The sequence below is a fragment of the Agrilus planipennis genome, unplaced genomic scaffold (assembly GCF_000699045.2).
Source record: "Agrilus planipennis isolate EAB-ADULT unplaced genomic scaffold, Apla_2.0 scaffold656, whole genome shotgun sequence".
NCBI lineage: Eukaryota > Metazoa > Arthropoda > Insecta > Coleoptera > Buprestidae > Agrilus > Agrilus planipennis.
The window spans coordinates 8,911-14,906 of NW_020439347.1; positions in this window are offsets into that span (position 1 = coordinate 8,911).

Consider the following 5,996-nt stretch of genomic DNA (forward strand, 5'->3'; position numbering starts at 1 on the left):
TGAAACTGTTCATTAAAAAGAACAATTTTTCGTAATACACTGACAGCATTAAGACCATCATTCAAAGTTGGCACTGTAAATTGTTCTTCAGTCTCTTCCTGTTCGTCATTTTCCTCTTGAACTTCTTGTACAATATCATCTTCCGTAGCTGGTGCACAAATTGCAATAGAGTTATCTGCATCAATAAACTCCTTAGCTTCAATAGCAGATATTCTGAGAATTACAATAGACCCTAAACTAATGGTCATTTACTGTACCAGATGTGGATACTGTTACCTATTCAACTGTTTACAATACAGCTGGTCGTTCTAACAGATATACTGCTCCGAAAATATCAGTTACATGTAGTCGCTTAAAGAGATATGTTGTAATAAGCAATTTCGTAAAAACCAGTGTTTTTTATAAGGCGGTCTAACAGAATTAAGCCGGGACCTATGATTTTGGACAATGTAACCGGTATGTTGTTCTAAACGATGTCGTAGTAAACGGTTTTGACTACGAACAATTTGCTGTCACCCTGTATAAACATAAGGATTGTGCCGAAATTACTCACTAAGTGTATAACCTATTAATAACCAAATGCTTAGTTGTTGCTTATCGAACTTCTCAAGTAATCAGGGCGGCCAGTATAATGACACAGCGACCGGAAATTTATTCTGAATTTGTTTTAGTTTTTAGGGTACGTCCGAAGAAAAAACTGAAAAAATGTCCGTCTGTCACAGTCAATTTGTTCCGATTACAGGAAAATTAATAAGAAGTCTATGGTCTAAACATAACGTGGTACAAATCTTTCAACAAAACAATATTCTGCATACATTCTGCATACAAATTTACATTTTCCGTTTGAATGTATGGGAGAACATTTTTTTAACCACAATGTCTAATTGGTTCGTGGGTTAGGGTTCTGTATGTCCAAATAAAAAACGGAACCTTTATAATATCACTCGTTCATTAGAACATATCCCCTTAATGTGTTGTGGGAGACACGGTGAGAAAAAAGTTTCTCGCGGTATTCGACAAATATACTTATTACAAGTTTTGGTCTGATTTTTGTTGGTTAACTCCTATCCGCCGTAACATGCGATAAAGAATTTCGTTATAAAAAAAATATCATTTTTCTCCAGTTATCCTTAAAATCTCTTTCCCATGTTCCCAATATGTTTCCATAAGTTTGCATGGGCATGGCCGGATTTTCCCTTAGATAGTGCTGCCCTGAGCATCATAAAAAATGCCACCTTTTGTAGAAAATGGATGAGATTTTAGAATACTTTTTTAACTTCCATAAAAACCAGTAATTTTTCAAAATTGTTGAATTCAAGCCGATTTTTGAAAATCCAGTATTTATCATATCTCGACGTTTTGAGATCATAGTGCCACTAGTTTAAACTCAGCGCTGAGTGCACCCTAACTGGTTGAATTTTTTAACCTTTGACATTTATTTTCCATTTGGATATCACTATTTCTCTGAATTACAGCCATTATTGATAAATAAAAATACGATTTTTTAGAATTTGTATTACACCCCATCTGTTGTATTTATGTACAAACATGCTAGTAAACGGTTTTAAAAAGTGAAGTATTTTATTGATGCGAAACGCAGTCCATAAAGAATGGGCGTCTGGGAAGATAAACAGTAATAATGGGTCTGGTTGTTGTTGCCGTTGTGCTGTTGTTGTTGGGTCATCCACGCGATCCGAGGGTACATCTAATCGCATCCCGCTGAGTGGAACAAAATGCGGTGACAGGAGACTTAGTATGCGATCCAGCGCGACGTGCTGCACAAAGTGGTGCAACGAGAAAAACCGAGGAATGAAGAGTGAAAGAAATAAAAAACGGTGCCAGTGGGAACCCCCGTCTATCACACGATATTACCTGCCATTCCGCTCGCGATCGAGATGGATACCATGATGTAAGGGATTCACTTTTAATGAGCAAATTAGACGATTTGGCATTTATACGGTCAGAACCTGAGAAATGACGTCATTTGTCAATGGATAGGTGCTCTTTGTAGTTATGCTAATCGACAAAGAAGAAGCAGTCATTGTTATTTTCAGTTAGTACCTACCTTTAACTCGAAGCAATGTTTATTGTTCATACTTTTTGGATCTGCAAAATAGATCTCATAGGTTCAACCCTTACAATAAGTGGTAGCGTTATAATTAATTATAGGAAACCATCCTCAATATGTGTGCCCGAAAAACTATTACGGTACTACAATCCTCAACGATTTTTAATANAAGTGCATGCCTTTAATTGGTACTTAAAATTCTGAGCAAAGGCGTAATCTTACACACAAAAAGGTCAAAGTAACGAAATACGCATACGGACACTCAAATGTCAAGGAAAGGCCAAAATTAAGAGGTAGGTAAAAGCTCATACGTGACCGAAGAAATTGTTAAATACTTCCTACATTGTTTTACACAATGGCTATTTGATAATTTAAATACCAGTTGGCTATTTTTAAAAAAATGTAGGAAAATTAAGCCTCATTAAATACTGGTATGCAAGGGAAGATAAAATAGGGAAAGAGCGAATATAATGATAGGAAACGAAAAATTAGAAGAAGTGACCGATTTTAGGTTTCTAGGAAGTCAGATAAGTCAGGATGGAAGGAGCAGTAGGGATATAAAGCAGAGGATAGCGCAGGGTCGAGTCGCCTTCAATAACTAAGAAATTCGAAAAAGATTGTTAAAGGTGTATGTTTGTAGCATGGCGCTGTACGGGTGCGAAACACGGACAGTGGGCGCGGCGGAAAAGAAAAGGTTATAAGCGTTCGAAATGTGATAATACAGGCGAACGATGAGGAAACCGAGGATAGAGAAGGTTAGAAATGAAGAAGTATTAGCAAGAATAGGAGAACAGAGGACTCTATGGAAGTACAATTGATAAAATTTACTTTGAACATAAGGAAAGCCTTTTTTCAAAAATAAGCAGTTAACAACTATAAAACAACATGAAAAAATATTCGGCAATAGTCAGTTGTTACAATCAAAGCTTCTTTTACGTATCAGAACGCTTTTTATTAAACGTCTAATAGAATAAGGCATAAAACTTGACACTGCTATTGGTCAGATTCATTAACATTTTTCTCATTTCTTTTTTCAGGTGCCACAGAAAGTGAAAATCGAAAAATTCTATTCCAGCAGTAGAAGCAGGACTTCATTTAAAAAGGTATTTATTTTTAATTTTCATCTTTTCATATAAACTACATTTGTGTTTCCCAAACTTTATAAAAGAAAAAAATGTAATGTTAGTTTATTTCGTATGCTAATAAGGGTTCCACACGTCATTATTTACTAAACCTGTTAGTGTAAATTAATTAAAATTGGATTTTACAAAAAAAGAATAAAATTTATATTTCGAACTTTATTTACATTGAAAAGAATAGTGTATTCTATTTTTATACTACTTTTTAGAAATTACTTAATTAATTAATTAACTGCTTCTTACACACAAGCGGACAAACAACGTGTCACAATAAGAGTTCTTTTTTACTAATTTGGCTCGAAATCTCACTCAACGTGCCTCCATCAGTTAGAGACTTGTTTTAGTTCTTATCTATTTTTTTGCCAAGAAAATGGTTCTTTTACTTGGAAATGAGATTTAATTTGAATTAAATTTGGAAGAACCTTTGCTCTCAGGCAATTTTTTAGAATTCTAAAGTCTATAAGGGTTATCGAAATCTTATTGCCAATAAATTGGAACCTATTATACTCAATTGACCGGAAAACCATGATATTACAAGAAAATCAATTGAAGTACTGCTGGACCAACGATACGTTGCCCCTCAGATTCTAATGCCCACAGACGCGCAATGGACGATCGCTATTCTATGTTAAAGTAAGTCATTATCTTCAAGTTCAACTGTTCTTCGAGGTAAAAACTCAACGCACATAAACTCTAAAACACCCAAAATTCCACAAAATGTTTAGTTATCTAAGACGCAAAGTGGGACATCTCCAGTTAGTTAGGTAACTAACCTCTTGTGAAATGTAAGGTGGTTTAGTGTTTATTTCCACAGTACTCCAATTGATTTCCTCACAAATATAATACAAATAGAGCAATAATTCTGCTATGTAAAACCAATAGCCTTTCTTAGCCTATTTTCACTGTGTGCTTTTAGTAAAACAAGATATTTTATTTATTATAACGTAAAAGTTTAAATCCCTTAAAATTTTCGGAAAGTATGGAATATTAACATTCAATCTATAAATAATTTCACCAGGTATTTTATTCAATAGCTAATCAATATTTGCTCTAAATCTGCTAGAGCGGATGGAAATGTAACATGGGATGTTTGATATTCCAGTTGATATATGATACACAAAAGTCCATTAAGGTGTACTCATTTTAACGTCAAATATTATAAAATTGACTTTTTACAAAAAGCCGGGGCCTCTTTCATCCACTTAGCCCCTTTTCATCTGCGATCGTAGCGTGTCTATCATGTTTCAATACTTCAAATACCGATTGAAAAAAGAGAGATATAATAAAACGACAGAAGTAATATCATCCATGAAAATTCGCTACGCTCTATCGGCTTTTATCTCTAATTTCAAAAAATATCTATGTATGTAAAAATTCTTTCGGCATGTTAAATGTTGTCCAATCTGATTTCACCTTCCTTCTGCCTCCGTACACTTTTTAATTACCGAATATGGAAGCGAACTAAATTTTTTATGAGTTCATTTTTTCCGGTTCTATGGATAAAGTGCATGCCTTTAATTGGTACTTAAAATTCTGAGCAAAGGCGTAATCTTACACACAAAAAGGTCAAAGTAACGAAATACGCATACGGACACTCAAATGTCAAGGAAAGGCCAAAATTAAGAGGTAGGTAAAAGCTCATACGTGACCGAAGAAATTGTTAAATACTTCCTACATTGTTTTACACAATGGCTATTTGATAATTTAAATACCAGTTGGCTATTTTTAAAAAAATGTAGGAAAATTAAGCCTCATTAAATACTGGTATGCAAGGGAAGATAAAATAGGGAAAGAGCGAATATAATGATAGGAAACGAAAAATTAGAAGAAGTGACCGATTTTAGGTTTCTAGGAAGTCAGATAAGTCAGGATGGAAGGAGCAGTAGGGATATAAAGCAGAGGATAGCGCAGGGTCGAGTCGCCTTCAATAACTAAGAAATTCGAAAAAGATTGTTAAAGGTGTATGTTTGTAGCATGGCGCTGTACGGGTGCGAAACACGGACAGTGGGCGCGGCGGAAAAGAAAAGGTTATAAGCGTTCGAAATGTGATAATACAGGCGAACGATGAGGAAACCGAGGATAGAGAAGGTTAGAAATGAAGAAGTATTAGCAAGAATAGGAGAACAGAGGACTCTATGGAAGTCAATAAGAAATAGGCGAGATAGGTTGGTAGGCCACCTTCTCAGGCATGAAGGTCTAGTCAGAGACATATTAGAGGCAGAAACGGAAGTTAGGAGAGGTAGTGGTAGATCTAGATTAGATTACTGTTCGCAAATAGTTAATGATGTGGGTTGTTCTAATTTTAAAGGAAATGCGAAGATAAGCTCAGGATAGGAAAGAGTGGAGGTGTGTGTCCAACCAGTCTTAGGAATGACGACCTTATGATGATGATGACGAAATTGAAAAATTAAAATTTCTAACAAATATTCCAAATTCAATCGTAGAAAAGGTTTTTCTTACAATGAAGTATTACTTTTTTTTTATAAACCAAAGTTTAATGGAACTAAAAACATGAGTATAAAATGGTAAAATCATACAAAAATACAATAGAATTTATTAAGTACATAATTGTGTAATTAATTATAAGTGTTTTCATTAATTGCAAATATTTGTAAAAAATTCAGCACATAGTGTTCATATTGACTCAGTTGTTTTTGCATTAAACTTTGTACCCTAACAAAAACCATACAAACAATAAGAATATGAGACAATGTCCTTAAATAGCATTTTTTCAGGGGTTTTTCAAATTCTTTTTTATGCTGTATAGGAAATGAGTTTTGGCTATTCGA